Source organism: Lepus europaeus, chromosome 10 (genome assembly GCF_033115175.1).
Source record: "Lepus europaeus isolate LE1 chromosome 10, mLepTim1.pri, whole genome shotgun sequence".
Taxonomy (NCBI): Eukaryota; Metazoa; Chordata; class Mammalia; order Lagomorpha; family Leporidae; genus Lepus; species Lepus europaeus.
Window position 1 is genome coordinate 60075895 of NC_084836.1, and position 25529 is coordinate 60101423.

At 37.2% G+C, this 25529-nt stretch overlaps 2 non-coding genes across 2 annotated transcripts; both read left to right on the top strand.

Annotated features, from left to right (window-relative positions):
• The first annotated feature begins 14925 nt into the window (after positions 1–14925).
• LOC133769319 (U5 spliceosomal RNA) lies at positions 14926–15042 on the top strand. Its single transcript, XR_009867188.1, has one exon. It is a non-coding gene; the product is annotated as a U5 spliceosomal RNA (small nuclear RNA).
• Positions 15043–18817: 3775 nt separating this feature from the next.
• On the top strand, positions 18818–18924 carry LOC133769320 (U6 spliceosomal RNA). Its single transcript, XR_009867189.1, has one exon. It is a non-coding gene; the product is annotated as a U6 spliceosomal RNA (small nuclear RNA).
• The last annotated feature ends 6605 nt before the right edge of the window (positions 18925–25529 follow it).

Sequence of the window (25529 nt, forward strand, 5' to 3'; positions counted from 1 at the left end):
TATATGTTCTGGAACAATTCTTTATGAGATATATTATTTGCAAATATTTAACCCCATTAATTACTTTCATGATGGTGTCACTTGCAGAAAACAAAAGTATATAATTTTGATGGCATCCAATTTATTTTATTTTGCATCTTATGGATAGGCATTTGATGCAGTGGTTAAGATGCTGTGTGGGATACCTACATCCCATTTTAGAATGGTAGGCAACAGATGTTGACTTAAGTGATTGTGTTACTATTGCCTACAAGAGAGACCTGGATTGAATTCCTGGCTTCAGCCTGGCCCACCCCTACTTATTGAAGGCCTTTGAGGCATGAACCAAAGGATGGAGGATCTGTCTCTATGTTTCTTTCTCTCTGTGTGTCTTTCAAATAACTAAATAATGTTTTTAAATAATAAGAAAAGAAAATACTTTCAGGTTTCAAAGAGTTTCTTCTGAGTTTTCCTAAAGGTTTTATTATTCTAGTTCATAATTTAAGGCTTTGAATAATTTCAATGTTAATTTGTGAAAGTGTATTTAAGTTCAGGGTAAACTTCATTCTCTGCAATATAAATACCCATTTGCCCTTGGACCATTGGTTGACCAATTCTTTCTTTCTTTAATTTTCTTGGTACTTTGTTTAAACATGTTAACATCAAAGTAAAGATAAAATTCTGGGTTCTCAATTCTATTACACTGATCTATATGCATAACCATGTGCCAATATCACACAGTCTTTTTTTTTTTTTTTTTTTGACAGATAGAGTTAGACAGTGAGAGAGAGAGACAGAGAGAAAGGTCTTCCTTCCATTGGTTCACAACCCCCCCAAATGGCCACTATGGCCTGACCTACGCCAATCCAAAGCCAGGGGCCAGGTGCTTCCTCCTGGTCTTCCATGCGAGTGCAGGGGCCCAAGCACTTGGGCCATCTTCCACTGCCTTCCCGGTTCACAGCAGAGAGCTGGACTGGAAGAGGAGCAACCAGCACTAGAGCCCGGTGCCCATATGGGATGCCGGCACCACAGGCGGAGGATTAACCAAGTGAGCCACGGCGCCGGCCCATGCAGTCTTAATTATAGTACCTTATATGTACTATAAACTATGAATAGACAAAGATGAATCCTCTATCTCATATCTCTCTTAAAATACTACCTTAACCACTCTTGGTTTTCTTTATTTTCACATGAGTTTAAATTAGCTTGTCAATTCTTATCTTTAAAAAGCCAGCTGGGATTTTCATGAAAATGTGTGCTTACCTTGTGAATTAATTTGGATAGTATTATCTTAACCATATTTATGTTTCTGATCTGTGAACATTCGGTTTTGTTTATAGAGATATTGTATTATTTTCAATAACACTTTATAGATTTCAGTGTGCAAGCCTTGCACCTACTTTATTTAAGTTACACATAAGCATTTAATTTTAAAATTTAAAATTATATCATAGAGTTGGTGAGTGGCACAGTCGTCAACGCTGCATGAGATGTCTTCATCCTATATCAGAGTTCTTGGATTCAAGTCCCAGTTCTGCTTCCAGTCTAGTTTCCTGGTAGTGTTCACCCTGTGAAGCAATAGTGATGGCTCAACTACTCCAGTCTTTCCTATCCACATGGGAGATTTCGATTGAATGGACTGATTTCCACACTGCTAGCTTTAGCTTGGCTCAGCCCTGGCTGTGTTGGGGTATCTGGAGGAGTGAACCAGTACATAGAAAATACCTGTGTGTGTGTGTGTGTGTGTGATTCTCTCAGCATTAAAAATAAACAAATAAAATTTAAAATGTTATATTGTACATGGAATTTCTTTTTAGATTTGAATTTTGGATTATTTTTTGCTATTGTATGGAAATTCAATTCATTTTTGTATATTGATCTTGTATCCTGGAAATTGATTCACTGGTTTAATAATTCTTTTAGTGGAATCATTAGGCTCTAAATATTAAAGTTACTTCCGGTTCAGGGTCGGCTGTGGGTCACTTCCGGCTGCCCTCACCTCCTTGTCCTGGAGCCTGTGGAGATCCGGACATTGACGAGTGTGAGAATGACTACTACAACGGCGGCTGCGTCCACGAGTGTATCAACATCCCAGGCAACTACAGGTGCACCTGCTTCAATGGCTTCGTGCTGGCGCACGATGGACACAACTGCCTGGACGTGGTCGAGTGTCAGGACAACAATGGAGGCTGCCAGCAGATCTGTGTCAACGCCATGGGCAGCTACGAGTGCCAGTGCCACAGTGGGTTTTTCCTCAGTGACAACCAGCACACCTGCATCCACCGCTCCAATGAGGGTATGAACTGCATGAACAAAGACCACGGCTGTGCCCACATCTGCCAGGAGACGCCCAAAGGTGGGGTAGCCTGTGACTGCAGGCCCGGCTTTGACCTTGCCCCAGACCAGAAGGACTGCACACTAACCTGTAATTATGGGAACGGAGGCTGCCAGCATATGCGAGGACACTGACACGGGCCCCACGTGCGGCTGCCACCAGAAGTACGCCCTGCACTCGGACGGTCGGACGTGCGTCGGGTTTTGCGGGTCTTCCTTTCCACCTGCCGTCTGCCCTTCTCAGAGACACCCCCCCTCAGCTCACCTGTCACACGGATTCTGGATTGAGTCTCTGCCCCCTCCTTCCTCCTGGCCCTTTTTCCAAGGGGAAGCTTGAGTACTTGTGGTTATTTCATGCCGTAATCACTAAACATAGGGTTTTTTATCCTCCCTCAAGAATAACAGCAAATTTTTAACTGGAAAAAAAATAGGTATTTCAAAGTTGGCTAAATAAATAAATATTAAAGTTAATGTCATCTGTAAATACTTCTTCCCTTCCAATAAGAATACCCTTATGTTCAGGTTTCTGAGGAATCTCCAGACAGACTTCCATAGTGGCTTAACCAGTTTGCATTCCCACCAACAGTGGGTTAGTGTCCCTTTTTCCCCACATCCTCTCCAGCATCTGTTGTTGGTAGATTTCTGAATGTGAGCCATTCTCACCGGGGTGAGGTGGAACCTCATTGTGGTTTTGATTTGCATTTCTCTGATTGCTAGTGATCTTGAACATTTTTTCATGTGTCTGTTGGCCATTTGGATTTCCTCTTTCGAAAAATGTCTATTGAGGTCCTTGGCCCATCTCTTAAGTGGGTTGTTTGTTTTGTTGTTGTGGATTTTCTTGATTTCTTTGTAGATTCTGGTTATCAATCCTTTATCTGTAGTATAGTTTGCGAATATTTTTTCCCATTCTGTTGGTTGCCTCTTCACTTTCCTGACTGTTTCTTTTGAAGTACAGAAACTTCTCAATTTGATGCAATCCCAAATGTTAATTTTGGTTTTGACTGCCTGTGCTGTTGGAGTATTTTCCAGGAAGTCTTTGTCTGTGCCTATATCTTGCAGGGTTTCTCCAATGCTCTCTAATAATTTGATGGTTTCGGGTCGTAGATTTAAGTCTTTAATCCATGTTGAGTGAATTTTTGTGTAAGGTGATAGGTATGGGTCTTGCAACAGGAGTCACTGTGTACTTACACCCCATGTGGGATCTGTCCCTAATGTGTCGTCTAAAGCCAAGTGATGCTATGACTGGTACTGAAACAGTATTTTTATACTTTGCGTTTCTGTGTGGGCGCAGACTGATGAGGTCTTTGCTAATTATATACTGAAGTGATCTTCTGTATATAAAGAGAATTGGAAATGAAAAAAAAAAAAACCTGGTGTTAAAATGGAAATGGCATAGAAAATTAATTAATTTGAAAAAAAAATTATGTAGGATCTCTGTCTTTAATGTGCTGTACATTGCTATTTAATGCTATAATTAGTAATCCAATGGTAGTTTTTTCACTTTATGTTGCTATATGGGCAAAATGTTGAAATCTTTACCTAATATATACTAAACTGATCTTCTGTATACAAAGAGAATTGAAAATGAATCTTTACATGAATGGAAGGGGAAAGGGAGCGGGAAAGGGGAGGGTTGCGGGCGGGAGGGAAGTTATGGGAGGGGGGAAGCCATTGTAACCCATAAGCTATACTTTGGAAATTTATATTCATTAAATAAAAGTTTAATAAAAAAAAGAATACCCTTAATTTAAATTTCTTGCATAATTTCCTTGGCTAGAGCCCTTACAACAATATTGAATAGAAGTGTTGAGAGTGAACATCTCTGTCTTTTTTCTACTCTCAAGAGTGGAAGCTTCCAGGTTTTCAATATTAAACAGTACAATAGCAATTATGTCTTAGTCCACTTTGTGCTGCTACCACAGAACACCACTGACTGCAAATTTAATGAGTGGAACCATTTTGGCTCATAGAGATGGAGCCTGATAAGTCCAAGTTTAAGAGGCTGGCATTTGATGAGGGCTTTCTTGCTGCCTCATGCAATGGTGAAGGGCAAAGGGCAAGAGGAAAGGGCAAAATCAGACTTTAAAAACAAATCTATTCTTAAAATAAGCTTTAGTACATACTTTTGAGCAGAATCCTCATGAATTAAGATTTTTTTAAAAAAAATGATTTATTTATTTATTTTGAAAGAGTACACAGAGAAAGAAGGAGAGGCAGAGAGAAAGAGGTCTTCCACCTACTGGTTCACTCCCCAGTTGGCCACAATGGCCAGAGCTGTGCTGATCTGCAGCCAGGAGACAAGAGCTTCTTCCGGGTCTCCTACGTGGGTGCTGGGGCCCAAGGACTTCATCCATCTTCCACTGCTTTCCCAGGCCATTGCAGAGAGCTGGATAAGAAGTGGAGCAGCCAGGACTCGAACTGGCACTTATATGGGATGCTGGCAGTCCAGGTGCCAGCCTTACCCACTACACCATAGCCCCAGCTCCTACCTTTAAGTTTTTGATGTAAGTCACCATTGAAACCATTTGAGTAATTTTAAGATTATTAATTTAGGTCAGTGCTGCGGCTCAATAGGCTAATCCTCCACCTGTGGTGCTGGCACACGGGGTTCTAGTCCCAGTCCAGGCGTCGGATTCTGTCCTGGTTGCTCCTCTTCCAGGCCAGCTCTCTGCTGTGGCCCGGGAGTGCAGTGGAGGATGGCCCAAGTGCTTGGGCCTTGCACCCATGTGGGAGACCAGGAAAAGCACCTGGCTCCTGCCTTCGGATCAGCATGGTGTGCTGGCCGTAGCGCGCTGGCCGCAGCGGCCATTGGAGAGTGAACCAAAGGTAAAAGATTACCTTTTTCTCGTCTCTCTCACTGTCCACTTTGCCTGTCAAAAAAAAAAAGATTATTAATTTAGTCTCCTTACATAAATCTATTTAGATGTTCCATTTCTAATTTTGTTTTAAGATTTTCATTTTCTCCAATTGGTTAGAGTGTGTTGTTTAGCTTCTTATATCTGCAAATGTCCTCATATCCATCTAGCAGAGTTTTAATTTAATTTCTGATAGTACAGAAATATTCTTCATTTGTGTTTTGTCTTTATAATTCTACTGAGTTGTTTCTTTTTTTTTTAATGGCCTAGCATCTTATTTATTCTGGAGAATTGCAATATGTATTGGAAAGAATTTGCTGTTTTAATGCAGATTGTCCAACAGAGGTCTGTTAAGTCCAGTTTGGTTTTTATATTGTTGAAGATTTTTGTTACCTTGCTGATCTTTTTACCTAGGTGTTCCATCCCTGATTGAAAATTAGAAATTTAAGATTTTCGCTATTGTTGAATTGTATTTCTTATTTTAGTCCTGTGAGTTTTGCTACATGCAATCTTTTCACTTTGGTTAGGAGCACATATTTTTTAATTGTACTTTTTTAAAGGATTAACCATTAAATTTTAATTTTACAATTAATCATTATTTTAAGCTGTCTGTTCTTATCTTAGCAATTTTAAATTTGAAAATCTGTCTTATCTGATAGTGTTGACACTCCATCATTTTTACTGTATTTTTTCAATCCTTTTTTTTTTATCTTAGCATTCAACGTATTTCCTTTGATTGTATTGCATTTTTATTTATACCTAACTGATAATATCAGCATATTTTGGATGGATTTTTGAATACATGAAAGCTTACTATTAGGGTTGTATTTGTGCTCTTTTATTTTTGGTTTCTATAAGTTGACTATCTTTCTGCTCTTCTACTCTTCCTTTATTATTTTAGTATATATGGTTGAATTATTTCCTAGGTGGTAGTTCTGAGGCTTGCTGTATACAACTTAAACTATTACATTTTCTGTCAGATTCATGCTGGTTTTCTGCCCTTATGCAGCTCCATTTTTTCTTCACCTATTTTTATTCATATTGTTATTATACACATTACATCTATATTTATTGAAAACACCAAAATATGTTGTTATAATTATTACACTACATAATATTATTACTTTTATATAAAATGATAGAAGAAACTAGAGTAAATATATGTATTTTTAGAAGTTGATTATTTTATTTTCTTATTAACCCCTTCTGTTTTCTTCATTTCCATGAATCTTTTTTGTCAGTTAGTATCTTCATGATTCCAATACAGCATTCCTCCCATTCATCTTCTTTGTGTACTATATTGCCAAGAATATTAGATTATGTTATAGGTCTAATTTGTAGATATATTGTTTCATGCAAAAATTTTTATGTTGGTTGAGAAAAAATGAAAATAATATGCAAGTAAACAGTAGTTTTAATTACCTCCTAAACTGTTTTTACCAGCTTTCGCTGTGACTTTTTTATATGGATCCAAATCATTGGTTTTACCTACTTTAAGGCTGTAGAACTTCCTTCAGTATTTCCTGTAAGTAACATTTCTGGGCAACAATTTTATCAATTTTTGGTATCTGAGGATATCTTTGATATAATATTTCAAAAATATTTAAAATATATATCAATGATATATTTGAAATAATAAAATTCAGATAATGAAATGAAGGTGAAATGCCTTCATTTATGGAGGCTAAATTTTGCTGGATATAATATTCTCATTTTTTTTTGTCTTTTGTTACTGTAAGTAGTGTGATGATCCTTCCTGGTGTCATTGCTTCCAGTGTTCCAGTGAGAACTCAGCTGTTAATGTTAGGAGGCATCCCTTATATAGCATTAGTTATTTTTATTTAACTGCTCATAAGATTTTGTCTCTTGGGGCTGGCACTGTGGCATAGAAGATTAAGCCTCCTCTGCAGTGCTGGCAGCCCATATGGGTGCCAGTTTGAGACCCAGCTGCTCTACTTCCTATCCACCTCCCTGCTAATGTGTCTAGGAAAGCAGCAGAAGATGTTGGAAGTGCTTGGGTGCCTGCACCTATGTGGGAGACACGGAATAAGCTCCTGCTCCTGGCAGTGGACCAGCCCAGCTCCGGCCACGGGTGCCATTTGGGGAGTGAACCAGCAAAAGGAAAGTTTCTCTTTCTCCTCTCTCTATCTGTCTCTGCCTTTCAAATAAACTTTATTTAAAAATTTTTTTTCCAAAAGATTTATTTGAAACTCATGCACACATATACACATACACAAACACACACAGAGAAAGTGACAGTGAGAATCAGAGTGAGAGAGTGAATCTTCCATCTACTGGTTCACTCCCCAAATAGCCATGATAGCTGATGCTGGGCTGGATTGAAGTCAGAAGGCCAGAACTCCATCTGGGTCTCTCATGTGGGTGGCATAGGTCCAAGTCCTTGGGCTGTCACTCACTAGTTTCCCATGTGCCTAAGCAGGGAACTGAATTAGAAACCAAGCAGCTGGGATTGAAACCAGCACTCCAGTATGAAATTCTGATCTTGTAAGCAGTGGTTTAATCAGCTGCACCAAAATGTTAACCCCAAGCTTTTCCCTTTTTAAAAATTTATTTATTTTTAAAGGTTTATTCATGTATTTGAAAGTCAGGGGAGGGCAGAGAAAGAGAGAGAGAGAGAGAGAGAGACTCTTCCCTCCGCTGATTCAATCCCTGCAATGGCCCTGGCCAGGCCAGCCTGAAGCCAGGAGCCAGGAGCCAGGAGCCAGGAGCCAGGAGCCAGGAGTTTCTTCTGGGTATCCCACATAGTTGTAGGGGCCCAGGCACTTGAGCCATCTTCCCCTGCTTTCTCAGGCCACCATCAGAGAGCTGAGTTTTGGAAGTGGAGCAGCTGGGACTTGAACAAGCACCCATATGGGATGCCAACATTGCAGGCAGTGGCTTAACCTGCTATGCCACAATGCCACCTCTAAGATTTCGTCTTCTAAAAATATATATTACTATATGTTACTAATATATATTTTTAAATTTTGGGAGGCAAAAAAAAAGACAAAAAGAAATGGGGGGGTGAGTTGGGGAAGGAAAGAGAGAGTGGCCATGCAATGATTCACTCCCCAAATACCCACAATAGCTGAGGTTAGCCCAGGCCAAAGCTGAGGGTCCGGAACTCAATCCTTGTCTCTTGTCAATGACAGGGACACAGCCACTGTGAGTTATCCCCTGCTGCCTCCCAGGATCTGCACCAGTGGAAGGTAGAATTGCAAGCCAAAGCTCATATTCAAACCCATATACAACAGTATGAGATGTGGGTATCCTAAGCATCTTAACTGCTAGTCCAACGTCTGCCCATTACCTTTTCTTTCTTATAATTTTGATAATTATGTATCTTGCTACATATTTTTTTGTCTAACCTTCTTGGGAATTTGTTGAATTCCTTGAATACTTAGATGATTTGCAATCACATTTAATGAAGTTTTATCCATTATTTCCTTATTTTTTGTCAATTAGTCATTCATAATTTCACTCAATAAAATAGAATCAATGACAATGTAACATCTAAGTATTTCCTTTGTGGTTATAAAATAACAATTAATTTTATTTAGACTTTAATTCATTTCTTCTCTCACAACAACATGGGTGCAACTGGAAACCATTACACTGAGTGAAATATGAAAGTCCCCAAAAGACGAATACCATATGTTTTCCCTGATCTGTCCTTACAAAGTACAAAAATAATCTAATGTATAAGTGTTTACATTGCAATTTGCACAAAAATATGCCTGTGCATTATTTATCTCTCTGTGTTACTCTCCTTTTGTTACTTTCATTGCCCCTTGATTAACATAGTTAATATATTTCACACTTCCTTGACTATTTGTGGGCTTTTTTTTTGGAGGGGGCACTCTGTTCTTCACATAAAATCAGTTGATGTGTCATCAAGTTCCCTGAACATTTCTTTTGATCGTTCTCATATACTGTTAAGTCCCTCTGATGGATTTTTCATATTGATGGCTGTAGTTTTCCAACTCAAAAATATTCTTTTAATAGTTTTTATTTCTTAATGATTGTCTTTATTTGGTGAGATTATTCATCATACATTGCTCATGGCGGGGGGCTTGGATTCCTTTAGTTCATTTTTTTAAAAAGATTTTATTTACTTATTTGAGAGATGGAGTTACAGAGAGAGGGAGAGGTAGAGAGAAAGGTCTTCCATCTGCTGCTTCACTCCCTAAATGACTGAAGTGGCAGGAGCTGGAGCTGGGCCAATCTGAAGCCAGGAGCCAGGAGCTTCTTCCGGGTCTCCCATAGGGATGCAGAGGCCCAAGTGCTCGGGCCATCTTCTACTGCTCTCCCAGGGAATAGCAGAGAGCTGGACAGGAAAAGGAACATCTGGGAGATGAACCAATGTCCAGAGGGGATGCCAGCAATGCAGGCAGAGGCTTAGCCTACTGTGCTGCAGCACTGAACCCCTTTAGTTCTTTAAGCATATTTGTAATAGCTGCTTTGATTTCCAGTTGAAATCTACAGACTGGGACCCTAGAAAGGCTATTTCTATGGTCTTTAGTTTTTCTTGTATATGCATCACAATCTCCTTTTCTTTGAATGCATTAAAATTTTTGTTGACATCTAAGTATTTTAGGTAACATACTAGTAGTAACTCTGTACATTGCTAGCTAGTAATATGTTCCTTAGGAACTAGCAATTATTGGTACCAACTTAGGATATGGAGCTCCTCTCCCAAATATTGCTCTTAACTTGGTTATTTATTTTACTTGTCTGCATACTTGGAATTATTAATTTTGTGATGTCTATTTTCCGCTATATTTTGCAGCATCTGATTTTCCTGCTCAGCCTTTATTGCTTTCATTTTATCTTTTATGCTGGCTAAATCTGCGTTGCTCTTATGGTGTCATAAGGCACTTTCTGATCAAATGTTTTGTCTCACGAGTCCATGATCTCCAGGTGAATCAGTCTTCTCCAGCAGAGAGAGTTTTGGTCACCATTTTGTGTTTGCCCATAAGTTCAAAGGTACTGTCCCTTTCTCAGAATGCATGTGTATGTATGCATTGAAATACAACACACACACACACACACACACAAATATACATCTAAATGTTATGTGTCTACATGATATGCCCATCCATGTATCTAGTTAAACGCAACTTCTGGTTGCATCTCTGAGTGAGTTTCTAGGAAAAGTTAATATTTGAATTGCTGTACTAAGGGTTAAGTGCAGCAATTGGCTCTTTTCACTGTACTTTGGTGTCACCTAATCCATTGAGAGTGTACATGAAACAAAACAGGCAGAAAATCGAATTACCTCTCTCCTTGCTAGATCTTAGACATTGATCTTATCCAGCCCTCACTTGCACATGGTTCTGAGGCCCTCAAAGCTGGGATGAAATCTATGACATTGGCTTTCTAAGTCTTAGGCCTTTGAGCTACACTATTAACTTTCTTGGAACTCCAGTATGCATATGATAGATTATGGGATTTACCTTCCATAATTGCATGAATCAATTCTTTATAACAAATGTCTTCATAGATATTTATCTATGTATTAAATGTATCTATAGATGAGTGTAGTGTAGAATATTCATATAACACTGGAATTAAAATGTGTTAATATTGTGTAAACAATTATGAGCTGCAAGATTAGTTGTTATATAAGCTTTTTTTCAGGAACTTTATAAATACTGCTTTTCTGTATGAATTTCAGGTTTCAAAGCTTTTTGAACCAAAATAAACTTTCTCATAAATTTTTTAAGTACCTTGTTATATCTGTTATCTCCTACTGGTTCTATTCCTCTTGCACACCCTGGCACATACACATTCACTCATACCATACTTATTAAACATACAATGGTTGAGTAAAACCAATAACTTAAGAGAAAGTCCTTTTGAAAAAGGAAATAACTAAATGCACAGAATGGTAAGGCTCCATTGTAGTATATCAGTGGTAACAGCCTGATGGGTGGAAATTTTGAAGGCTCTATTCCTAGGATATATCCATTTCTGAGTTTGTTCATTTAATTACTTCAATTTTTCTTTCTGGTACTAAGTTTTTGATCTTCATATTTAAAGAGCATATATGAATGAATGCTGTTTGTGGGCACTTAAAACATCTCAGGGAAAATGGAATTCAAATGTATATTTGTATTGGCGCAAAAGCATTTTTAAATATATAGATATAAGGGGTCTTCAAAAGTTCATAAAAGGGGGATATTTTATAAAAACTAAGTATAGATTTTATAAAAACTAAGTATAGGTTTTGTCCCCAAATAAATTTATCTTTTAATTCCACTTCTTTTTTTTTACTGACTTCCACTTTTTTATTTTTTATTTTTTAACATTTATTTAATGAACATACATTTCCAAAGTACAGCATATGGATTACAATGACTTTCGCCTCCATAACTTCCCTCCCATCTGCAATCCTCCCCTTTCCCGCTCCCTCTCCCCTTCCATTCACATCAAGATTCATTTTCAATTCTCTTTATATACAGAGGATCATTTTAGTATATTGAGTAACGATTTCTGAAGTACCCTCATAAATGTTACCATGCTTGGTAATTTGGAAAACGCAAGCACTACCCAAAGTAGAAGGTCCCAATAAACTGAAGAAAGAGGTGGACAAATCCAAGATAACAAAGAGCATTATTCTGGGGGGGGAGACAAAAACATGAATTTGTGGCAGTAAGATGAGGGGATCTTTATATTAGGAGGTAGGAGAAAGAGAATTTATATGCTAAGTTAGACAAAGGTGATCTGTGGTGAATTAGAATGTACTTGGACTTTTCCAAGGAATATTAACATTTGAAATATGACATAAGAGATATTTCAGGTATCAGATAGATATCCCAGACTTCCATGCCCAGAAGTAACCTTTCAGTAAATGACCTTAATGAATTTGTTCATCTCATAGAAATTGGGATAACTGCCATGGTCACCTCAAGAGCAAGTTGGCAATCACAATCAAGATGGCTGCAACTATGTCAGATTGCATTACCACTTTTGGAATAACATGCTTCCTGCACACCACTTCCAGCTGGTGCAGATTTAAGTGCCTGACGATCGATGTAGGGACTAAACAAACAACAATAACAAAATCAAGCACAAGTTCTCAAGAGAAGGTTTCTGGTTCCTTTGCCAATACAAGCTCTGTAAAATGTGGATTTTATTTCTTCTCCTTTCTTATTTTATTTAACCAATAGCATTACCTTGATCTTTTTTTTTTTCTAACAGCTGCAGAGAGACACAAAGAGGAAGCAGATAACAGAGGCAGACAGAGAGATCTCCCATCAGCAGGGTCACTTCCCCAAATGCCCAGTAAAAGCTGTGTCTGGGCCATGTCAAAGCCAGGATATGCAAACTCCGTCGAAGTTTTCCCACAAGCCTAACAGGAACCCAACTACTTGAGCTCTCACTGCTGCCTCCCAGGGTGTACATTAGCAGGAAGTTGAAACTGGGAGTGGATCTGGGACCCAAGTGCAGACGTTCTGATATGGGTTATGGGCATCCCATGTGGTATCTTAACTGCTATACCAAACTTGCAATCTGGCATTTGATATTTACAACAAGTAATTGAAAGTGACTATTTAGCAAATATTTCATTCTTCCATAATCCAGGATAGATGAGAAAAATTCTACCATGACCATGGCCATTCCACTCATCTGTTTGCCAGCTGCTAGGAAGCATGTAAGAAAGAATATCCCTTAGTGAGATGAAGTACAAGCTGTACACATCACTTCCAGTTATATCCCACTTGTCATGTTTGGACCACATGAGCTAACTTGTCATAAGAACATCTATGTGCTATATTTTGTGTTTAGGGGATTTTGTGTGCATCTAGATCCCAGGAGTTTCTGTTAGTTAGAAGGAATTTGTAAGACGATTACTCATCTTCTAAGAAGAAAAACAGGGAGTCCATGATCAGGAAAATAAAAATCACACTGATATTTCAAATAGGGGGTGATAAGACATGCAACCTATGCTAAACCTTTACAAAATCTACAGGACCTAAATGAAAACACTATCTTAACTAGGGACCAGGAAGCTCCTACCATGCTGGAGTGCAAAAAGAGATATATTTAAAGATATATCTTAAGGTACAGTGAGAAAGGAACTGAAGTTGTCATGAGATGAAGATGCAAAAAAGAAAAAAAAAATGCTACCCTGTGAAAAGGCAGCTGCTATTGTTTCTGTGTTAATAGTGGGAAATCCTTACTAAAGATGCTGCTGAGATATTGTAGCAGTGTATCGCTACTGTAGTACTGGAGTTGTTACTAATTGTTGTTGCTACCAATGCTCTGGAGCTGCTGTCACCAATGCTACTGAAGGCACATGCCTATGGGAGATTAAAGTGTGTCTGCTGTAAACATTGTGTGCAACACTACTCAAAAATAGCCAAAATATGGATTGAATCAAGGCATCCATCATCAGGTGAAAGGACAGAGAAAATGCGGGGGCTGTATATGCACACACACACACACACATACACCCTGAATATATCCTGCTATAAAAAGAATAAAATTCTGTCATTTGCAGCAAAATGGTTGAAACTGGAGAATATCATTTTAAACGAAATAAACCAGACACAGAAAGACTACATGTTCTCCCTTGCGTGGGGGAGCTAAAATTAAAAAAAAGAAAAAAGAAATACTGATGTGTATCTGTTTGGTAGCAAATGCAGTGCTTGATGAAACTTTGTTTTAAATATTTGTCAGACAAATTGAAAGGAATTATGTACTACTCTAATATTAATGATTTTATGACTGTGTTAAAATTTATGTGAGTGATGTTGAACATCATTTTGTTTGATTATGGTTTATAGCATTGCCTGTTTTCCTGCTGGGCTATGGTCTTTATTGTTAATTTTTAGGACTCTATTTGGTAGACCCGTTAAGCCTTTGACTATAATGCATATTAAAATAGTCTATTTAAAACTAAAAATTGATTTTAAAAATCCTTCTGCTTTGGTGAGCTGGAACTTACTGATGCTGCTGTGCTGCTTGCTGACATAGGAGGAGCCATCAGTAGCAGATTGACTGTGCTGACTTCCCACCCTCCAGGGGAATTAGTTACTATCTATCTCCTGTAGAAAAAAACATCCAGGAAACTAGCTGGCAATTAAGGGTGAGAAGTCCAGGGGCTGGTGCCGTGGCAAAGCAGATAAAGCGGTCGTCTGCAATGCTGGCATCCTTTGTGGGCACTGGTTCAAGTCCCGGCTGCTCCACTTCCAATCCAGCTCTCTGCTGTGGCCAGGGAAAGCAGTACAAGATGGCCCAAGTCCTTGGGCTCCTGCACCCATGTGGGAGACCAGGAAGAGGCTCCTGCCTCCTGGCCATTTGGGGAGTGAACCAGTGGATCGAAGATATCTCTCTCTCTCTCTCTCTCTCTCTCTGCCTCTCCTCCTCTCTCTGTGTAATTCTTCCTTTCAAATAAATAAATAAATCTTTAAAAACAAGAATGAGAAGTACAGTTTGGAAACTTTCAATTTCAATGATATAGAAGAGAATATGCGAGTGGGTCTGAATTCTAACAGATCCATTCTGACACAGGAAATAGTGATTTATATATATATAGGACAACAGGAACACTCTTTGCGGTGAAGTGGTATTTGAGAATGAAATCAGGGCTGGAGTCATATGAATATAAGCACTAAGTGAAAGAATGTGAGGAAATGTGCATGCCATGAACAACATTGTGGAAAGAACACAATGAATGAGGTATTGATGTCAGAAAGGCAATTGAGGACCACAGTATCATAGGTATTGTGGTTCATGACAAGGACTTTAGATGCTTTGCTTTCCCTTCAGATTGTACAAATCTCCCCCCTTTCACTGAAGATTTCTGTGGAGAGGAACTACTCTGAGTTTTAAGCCAATTTTTTGAGACAATTCTTTGGCAAGGATATTTATGTTGTTAAATAATAGATAGTCTTTCAAAGCTGTGTGGTTTATAGCTTTCCATGTGCATTTTCCTACAGGTGCTCAAGAATAAGTACTTAGTCCTATTGAATCTAATTTATTTTTATTGTAGCACTTTCTTCAAAAACGTGTTAAATAAATAAAAATAAATATGTGACTCTTTTAAAATGATGACTTTGAATTTTATTCCATGTAAATTGGAAAACGTTAGATGGAGTGAAGCACACTTTTAAAATTATGTAAAGATGAGTTTTTCTACCTTTTGGATATGACAGATGTTTTACAAAGATTCAATAGATGATAATCGTGTTCATGTTACAGAATATGAACATGAAGGTGGAAAACACACAAGACTTTAATAGGTCACACACAATTATAGGATAGGTTGAGATGATGAACAAATATAAAATTATCTCAATATAGATACAATATAAGTGTACATGCTTCTGATATGAACTTTATATGTCAGCCTGGCTAGACTTTGGTGTCTAGTGTTCAGGGTTAAACTCTAGTCAAGATGTGGCTGTGAAGATATTAGTTGATATAAGTAACAATTACAATTAGTTGACTTGAAGTATAAGAAATTACTCTCCATGTGGTGGATGGGCATTAAGGAAATAGAATAAGGTTTTTCCAAAGAAAATAAATTCCACCTCAGATTTGCAAATTAGAAGTTTGCTTTGCAGATTTTGGGCTTGTGATCAGATTGTCAACACTCATCTAACTTTCTGGACTGTTGGTTACCTCTAAAAATTTCAAACATGCCAGTCTCCAAAATGGTATGAGTAAGCTACTTAAAATAAATTATTTTACTGTACCTATCTCTCATTGTAGATATATTATTTCTTCTATGTTCCTGGAGAACCTTAAAATCATCCTCATGTTAAGCACAAATCCAAAAGACATTCTAGATGGATTAAATAGTGACACATAGGGATGGATGTTTGGCCTAACAGTTAAGATACCTGTTCAGATACCTATGTCCCATATCGGAGTTCCTGGGTTCCATATGCCACTCCTGATCCTGACTGCAACTAATGCAGATACTAGGAGGCAGTGCTGGTGGCAATAAGTGATTGCCAGCTACATAAGAAACATAATCCCCAGCTCTCATCTCTGCCCTCTGCCCAGTCTGGGTCCGTCGTGGGCATCTGGGGAGTGCGTCAGCAGATGTGAAGTCTTGTCTCTCAATTACTCTCTGCATAATTACATGTGAAAATACAAAATTCCAAAAGCAATCTTTAAAAATGTATCAAGTCACATATAATAAATTTCAATATGATTTTAATCAGCTAAAAGCAAAAGCAAAAATATGAATATATTTGACTAAATTTTAAAAGGAGAAAAATTCTGCATAAAAGTAATAACTATAAACATCACAAAGCTAAAACATTTGAAAAAGAAGTAAGATTTGGAAATGATTAATATAGTTAACACATTAAGAACTACTACAAGCTAATTAGAAAAAGTTACAATATACTATTAGAAAAGAAGCTTACGGGCATAAACTAATGATCCTGAAAGCATAAAGATGATTTAATGATAGAGATATGATAAAATGTTACTGTCATGTAAGCAGTTAGATGAATTATAATATTCCTGACATATACACTTGTGTCTTTTAAATGGAGGGAGTGTGCTAATTTTCTGAAAAGACTCTTGAAAATATATATTGAGAACCACTAACACAGTAGTTCTACTTTAAGAAATATATCCTAAGGAAATAAACAGAGATGTAGACAAAGACTTATGTACAGTGATATTCATGGAGGAATTATTTATAATAACACATAATTGGAAGCAACTTGAAATAACCCACAGCATGGAGAATGTTAAATAAATCATTATACTTTCAGGTTAAGGAATATTACAAAGGTATTAAAAATCATGCCTTGAGGTATATATAATGACATGGGAAATGCACAAAATGGAATGTTATCGAATTTCCTTCTTTAAAACAGATTCTGGAGGTATCTGGATTAAGACCATGATTTATACCAACACATTTCACTGCTCTTCACCCCAAGTACCCATTAAAATTGACAAAGAATAAAAATGGGTAATAACTTATTCTGGTATTGAAAAATAAGGAAGAAAGCAAGAAATTGAACCCTATGTAGTAAGACGTGAACATTCAGTATGTGAATTTTAAGGAATTTTTCCTTTGCTTTTACTGTATTTTCTTCATATTTCCTATTAGCATGACGGGTGAGGATAGAAGTCACATTCTTTATCAGGATGGGGTGTAAACATAATCTTAGAATGAAGAATAATGTATCTCAAGTGACATTCTCTGACATTAAAAAAAATGGGACCCAGATTTTTCATTATTATTACCTGAGTGAAGGATAATATGTGCTTTTCCTTTTCCTGCATATCCACTGTGTGTTAATACAAGAAAGGCAGCAAAAAGAATGAGATCCAGAAGAGGAAGAGGTGGCCATATGTAGCGCAGAACCAGATTTAAAATCCTTTAGAGTAATGTGAATTGCAATTCCACCAAACCCATTGAACTAGCCTGTGTCTTTTCTATAGTCATTTAAGTCACCTAAAACCTTTAGTTTCCTTGGCTCTCTCTAAAGGTGTGAACTTAAACCCAACATAGAAATCCTGTGAAAGAGACAGTCTGGTGGTCATTTTTCTTTTGTTTGTTTGGAACAGCTATCGTTTAGACCCCAAAACCAAATAAATAAATAAATCATCCATGTTTTCCCAGGTATCACACTGACCAAGCCTAACCTCATATTCCAGCAAAGAGTAAATACACAGCTCAGAATACATAAGCAAGCAAATCTTGGAAAATAAACAGAGAGCCAGGTAGCTTGCCCTAATGTTAAAGGTCTTTTATTGGGCCCTTCAGTGACAGTGTCACATTTCCTGGATCTGAATTCCTTTTCCAGCAGCTTAGAAGAGATTGTATCCTTATGACAAACAACCATTCATTTATTCAGTTATTCAATATTAACTCTCTCCATGTGCTGATCACTCTGTAAGACACTGTATGAGTAGAATAATTACTACAACAAACATAACCCTGCCCTCCCTGGATCTGTAGGTTTGTGTGAGAAGAATCTACAGTTGGTGGTGACGCTAGTATGGTTTAATTTTGGTGCCATTTACAGGACTTAAAAACTATGTTAAATCCCTTATACTTCATTATAAATGCAACAGGAATGCATTGCCTTAATAGAGTTTATTCACTGAAGCCAGAAGAGATTTGCATTATCAAAAATAAATAAATAAATAAATAAAAGCCCTCATGGGGCCAGCATTGTGGCCTAGTGAGTAAGCTATGATCTGTGATGTTGGCATCCCGTATGGGCACAGTTTTGTGTCTGTTGTTCCACTTTCTATCTAGCTCCCTGTCAAGGTGCCTGGGAAAGCAGCAGAGGATGGCCCAAGTGCTTGAGCCCATGCACCCACTTGGGAGAGGCAGAAGAAGGTTCTGGTTCCTGGCTTCAGATTGGCTCAGCCCCTGGTTGTTGAAGCCACTTGGGGAGTAAAGTAGCAGATGAAAGATCTCTCTTTGTATCTCCCCCTCTCTCTCTGTAACTCTTTCAAATAAATGAATAAATAAATATTTTTTTTAAAATTCCCAGACTCCTTGATCTGTGCAGAATGTATTAAAGAGTGGAAAAATGAACAAAGAGGAAATGATAGTAATCCTAGTTGAGAAATGAGAGTGGCTCGATTTAGGAAAGTGGCAGTCAAAATGCAGAGAAATAGAAGCTTTGTTGTATGTATATTTAAAATGAATTATCGTGCTCGCTTCGGCAGCACATATACTAAAATTGGAACGATACAGAGAAGATTAGCATGGCCCCTGCGCAAGGATGACACGCAAATTCGTGAAGCATTCCATATTTTTATGCCGAAAAAAAAAAATAAAATGAATTATCAAGATTTGGTGAAAAGGTAAAGTGGGAAGAAGGAAAGAAACAGGCAAGATGTCTTCTGGATGAATGCAACTAGCTAGAACGTGACAGTTTTGACAAAGTGGAAAAAGACTGAAGGAACAGGACTTGTGAACAGATTATGTTTCAAAATAACTGTGTTAAAATGAGATCTCTAAGCACAAATGTCAAGAAGTTGATTGTGTGGGAAGTTTACAGATCAGAAAGAAGGTTGGAGTTGTACATAAAACTGTCAGGCTATAGTGGAATAGCTAGTGCTTAAAGTCTTGAGAATAGATTATCCACTAGATAAAGAAAGTTTATAGTATCTCTCCTTCTGAAAACAACTTAAACCAATCACACATCTCTAATTCAACCAAACACTACTATTCTAACTTTTGTGTGATAATTGTATGGAGGTTTATGGAAAATAATTGAAACACCTTTCCTTGGGCAACATATGTTCATTTTATTTTCCAGATTCTCTCTGTTTAATTTATTTTGTTGATTTGATAGCTTTTGTTGTTATAGAAATATTTCACATTCTTCTGTAACATCTGTATACATTTTCATGGTGCCATGAAATTTTTGCATTTTAAATATTTTGAGGTGAGGCCGGCGCCATGGCTTAACAGGCTAATCCTCCTCCTTGCAGCGCCGGCACACCGGGTTCTAGTCCCGGTTGGGGCACCGGATTCTATCCCGGTTGCCCCTCTTCCAGGCCAGCTCTCTGCTGTGGCCAGGGAGTGCAGTGGAGGATGGCCCAAGTCCTTGGGCCCTACACCAGCATGGGAGACCAGGAGAAGCACCTGGCTCCTGGCTTCAGATCAGCGCGATGAGCGGCTGCAGCGGCCATTGGAGGGTGAACCAACGGCAAAAAGAAGACCTTTCTCTCTGTCTCTCTCTCTCACTATCCACTCTGCCTGTAAAAAAATAAATAAATAAATATTCTTTAAAAAAAAATATTTTGAGGCGATGCTATCCAGCTCTGGCTATGTTGTCTTTCTTCTTAGCAGATGACAATTGCTATGCCCTTGCCCTGGATTCTTACTGCCCTTTCACATTTCCTCAGGAACTTCCATGAGCTATCCACCTTCCTATCTATGGTTTCAAGTTATTTTCTCTACTCTAGCATTTAAACATGTTTACATGTTTTCTTGTCCTAAAAAGCCAGCATGTGAACAATAAATTCCTTCCATAGACTTCTCACCCTGGTCCTGCTACTGCAAGAGCTCCCTTTCCCTTTACAGGCATAGTTCCCCACTCAACGAAAAAGCTTTCTTTTTCCCCTACCATTTTACAAAGTTGTATTTGCAATGTCACCTCGTCATCTCTAATATTGTTGTGAAATCCAGTGGACACTTATCTTACTTGACATTTCTGAACCAATTCATATCTCTTCACATATCCATTTCCTTGGTTTCAATTCCATTAAAATGCTAATGACTGCCAATTTTTTTTTCTTTTTTTTCTGTTCAACCTGTCCTGATTTTCAGTCACATATGTTTGGAAAAAATGCACGTTTTTTTCTATTTGATTAGATATTTTAATTGAAAATGGAAAGGGTCATCATCATCAGATCCCTGTATTTACACCGCTATCTTGCCTGAAAGTCAATAGGGTCAGTAAGAAACTTCAAAACTTATATATAAGTTAATATTGGATAGCTTCTGGTGTTGGATTACCTTACAAGTTTTATACTGTAGGTATTACGCATAATTGGAAGTGTTTATTAAAAAGAATGAAGTTGATCTAGTAATGGAAACAATGCAGGCTTGTGAGATGGCTCTGAGTTATTATAGCAACTAATACTCATTTTCATTTTTCTATCTTGATAGAGACATTCATGTAAAATTAAATTTTACTTGTATTAATGATGTGGAAGTAGCTAGTTATTGTTGTGCTTCTTGGTTAAGTGTTCATCATTTGAAGATGATGGCTTCAAAGTGTTAATGGAACTCAGTAGTTGCTCCCTACAGAGTGGTTATTAGTTTCTCTTTGTAGCCTTTGAAAAATGTGTTATACAGAATGCATCATTTCCTTTTACTCATGAACTTTAAATCTATGCAGTACATGTAAGGATTATTTCTATTTTAAACAAACAAAATACTTAAAAAATATATAGGAATTCAACTATCAGTATTTGAAAAAGACTGATTTTCCTTCTGAAATGATGTATCTTAGAAATAAAGTATACAAATAATTTTATTTTTTTCAATTTTCCATAACTCCTTGTTTTGGTAGTTCATATTTTAACTATCTTTGAGTTTTATGTAGTTACTTCTTTTTTAAAAAGATTTATTTATTTGTATGGCAGAGTTACAGTGAAAGAGAGGGAGGAAGAGACAGAGAAGACTTCCATCCAGTGGTTCACTCCCAAAAATGGTTGCAACAGCTGGGTCTGGACTATGCCCAAGCCAGGATCCAGGAGCTTCTTTTGGGTATCCCATGAGTGTGCAGGGGCCCAGGTACTTGGGCTGTCTTCTGCTGCATTCCCAGGGACATTAATGGGAAGCAGGATCAGAAGTGGAACAGCAGGGATTCGAACCCATGTGCATGTGGGCTGCTGACACTGCAGGTAGAGGCTTAACCTTCTATGCGACAGCACCAACCCTGTGGTTACTTCTTGTAACACAAATTTTTCATGGATTCTCAAATTTATCCTTATCATAATTTTAATATAAAAATTTTAATTCTGTTTTCTATAGTTTGAGTGGTGTTTTATAAGTATTGCATGTAATTAAAAAAATGAAACCAATAAAACTTTAAACAACGTAAGTGCAGGGGACACAGGTTACCTGAATATTGTCAAAATCTACTAGATTCAGACTATAAATATTACCTCAGGAAAGGACAGTATCTCCACTGAAATTTTGATTGATGCAGCACAGTTTAGAGTAGAATTCCTTAGCACTTGATATATATCAAAACTATTTATGAAGGAAGGGACTTTATGAAAAATACTTCCGGTTAGTTCTTATACCATTGAGAAAGATATTAGATGAGAGTGATATTGATAATGGTACTGAAACAAAAACCCCATTTGAAATTTTAATGTACAATGCCTTTGACACACAAAAAGATTGAATTTCATGTAGAAAACTTACATTAGGCCTAGGACAAAGCTGCCATTTAGTACCTGATGGGTTTTATTTTTATTGATAGTGTTATCACTCTCATTATCATCATCAACAAAATTAGTTTCATCCTTATCACATCATTTTAACATATCACTTAAAAATATGGAATATTTACTGCTCCCAGAATATAATCTATAAATTTACAATATTATATACTATACTACCATAAAATATCTAGAATAAACATAAATCCATTAGGTTCATTAGGTGTATGTTTTGTTGAATCTTCTTTTGATTTTTCTTCTTTTGCATATCAATAGATAGATAGATATTCTCCATATATATACATATATATACTCACACATATATATACACATATATCCTAAGATCTGATAACATCGGCATTTTATTTTTCTCTTGAGTATTTTTAGTTTTCTAACTTTACCTGTATTCATACATTTGCTATTTTTGATTGGTGGAATGTTATCACACATACTTTGATCTACTGCATTCATGTTAGAGTTAGAATTCATTTGGGGATGGAACACATTAAACCACTCATATTTGAGGATGTGAAGCCAGGAAATTTATAATGGTTGAATAAAATAAACATATTTCTACTTATGGAATGTTATTATATGAAGGAAGACAACTCATTGTCTCCTTTATGCATCACATACACAAATGACAAGGAAGTTGCAGTCAATGCTCCTCTACTGTGTAGACATTTGTTATCTGAAGAAGGAATGGTGTCATCATAATCTCCACAAGAATTAAGCTTTTTCCCCCCCAGGAATGAATTTTGATTTTTATGGTCACTAGCATGATAATGGAATCTTCAACACATAGGAAGAGATGAGCTCATTCCAATTGTTGAATATTATGTTTTCCAAAAAATGCATTAGCATCCTCAAGCATTCTCAGTTATTGTTAGAAATCAAATTTAGTAACTTATTACAGATACAAAGGCATAGATGAAAACTTGGATGATACATATGAATCACTATAAAATCTCTTTACTTTAGAATACTGTCTGATTTATAGTACATAGATATTTGAAATTGGAAACTTTTTGATTTTCAATAAATTAAGAAAGTATAATTATTTAAAAACTACTTTCTGCTCCTATTATAATAAAATTTAAGGAATTTAAGGAATAAAAATTACATAGTACTTATCCAAGTGTCTTGTTTTCTCTATGTTGTGAAATTATTAATAACATAATAATGAATAATTAAAATTGTAAGATTTTTTTAATGTAGCAACATGGTTTCTAAGTCTAAATTCTAATCAATTCACTATATTTTACTTTTTTGTAAAGCTTTATTATTTGAGGGAAAGAGAGAGAGATCCTGCATCTTCTAGTTCACTTCCCTAACACCTGCAGTAGCCAGCTCTGGGTTAGGCTGAAGCTAGGAGCTAGGGACACCATCTGGTCCTCCAACATGAATGCCAGAATTCCAAGTATTTGGGCCATTGTCTCCCGCCTCCCAGGCACTTTAGCGGGAAGCTGGATTGGAAGTGGAGGCAAGACTCCACAGTCACTGTGATATGGTGTCCCAAGCAGCAGCTTAACCTGCTGCAACACAAAACCCGCCCCTTATTCAAGTTGCACAAATCCATGGTCCTGGATTTCTGGAGTCTATAAAGAGGTTGAGAATACCTACCTGAAATTAATAAATATATATGCATAGGATAAAATACAAGGCCATCAAACAGTTCACAAACAACCTGAAAAGTTGTCAGAATATTTGAAGTGACTGTCCTCAGAACTGGACATCAGAAAGTCCATTCCCATGACAACCAAAGAGAAGAGAAACAAATGCCACCAGTCCTGTGTGTGCCCTGACTTCTTGTCTGGACCATTTTTTAGGATGATGTATAGAGAACAGGAATCAAAACACCCCAATGACCTTGCAGAGTTGAAGAGAGAACGATCCAAATTAGAAAAAATAGCTGGAAGGGTAGAATACTTGAGATGGAAGAGCTAAAGATAGAGACCTCCAGAGGGCTCTCCTACAGTCTTTAAATGAACACTGAAATTTGCTGAAATAATGGAAACTTTACAGGGCTAAGAAAATAATTGTTACCAATTAATAGGAGAAACAGTTCATATAGAGCTGGGAAAAATTTACATTCTCACCAGCCAAAGTATTGTGATTTCATAATAAACAATTTCAGGTAGAAGCCTTAAAACTTAGAATAAACCTAAGCTAAGCTTATATTAAATGCATTCCAAAAACATCTGAGTAAAAGTTAAAAAACGAAGCCATGGAAGAATCAATCAAACATATCCAAGATAATAACCTAAATGTCAGAACAAAGTGAATTTTGGAGAATAAAATATATTTGTAATGATAACATAAAGAAATATAACATTGCAGCGTTTAACATTCGATCAAAAATTTCGAAGCAAGAAAACATAACTAAGATTAAAAAAAGTAGCAAACATAAACAGGTCTAGATGTGACATGAATAATGGGATAATCATTAAAATAGCTCTTACAAGGTTGGTTATTTAGCATAGCAGCTAAGACAGCATTTGTGGCGCTGGCAAACCTTAGCACAGTGCCTGGGTCCAGGTTCTGGGCTCATGGGCCCATTGCCACTTCCAGCTTCCTGTGACCATGCACTCAGAGCAAGCATGTGATGGTTCTTGTAGGTGGGTGCTTGCCATCCACTTGGGAGACCTGAATTAAATTTTGGCTCCTGGCCTTGACTAAGGCAGTTCTGGCCTCGCTTGCAATTGGGGAGGAGTGAACCAACAAATGGGAGAGCTCTGTTTATCCCTGTCTCTGTCTCTCTTTGTCTCTCTGCCTTTCAAATAAAATAAGTACAAATTTAAAAACCAACTATTATAGATATGTTGCCCATGCTGAAGAATGTAGGGTGAAATATGGGCACGATGTTAATGGAAAGAAATGGGTGCACTGACAAGGGCACAGTGCTATCAGAATAGAAAAAAAAAAGATCCAAATGGTTTATGTGGATATTAAAAGTATAAATTTTGAAATACATATATTTCAAAAATAAATATATGTATTAATCTCATCTACTTTATTACAGCAAATATACATTAGGTATAAAAGATTTTTCTAATTGCTTAACCTCTTTAAATTCTGACAGTACAGTGCAAACAAGATAACAATGTCAAACTAAAATATCTGACAAAAAAGCACATTTGATGACACAGAAAAAGATGGAAATACAATGTAAGGGTTTTGTTTTTTGATTAAAATGTTTATTTTTATGCACTTAAAAGGCAGATAGAAAGATAAAGAGACACTGAGAATGAGAAGATAGATTGATTCCATCTGCTGGCTCATTCCCCAAATGCCTGCAAAAGCCAAAGTTGGGACAGGCTGAAGCCAGTAGCCTGGAAATCCATACAGGCCTCCTTTGTTGGTGCCAGGGACCCAATTACTGGGTCATAATCCATGGCCTCTCAGAATGCATTAACGGGAAGCTGAGTCAGAAGGAAGCACAGTGGCCATGAATCA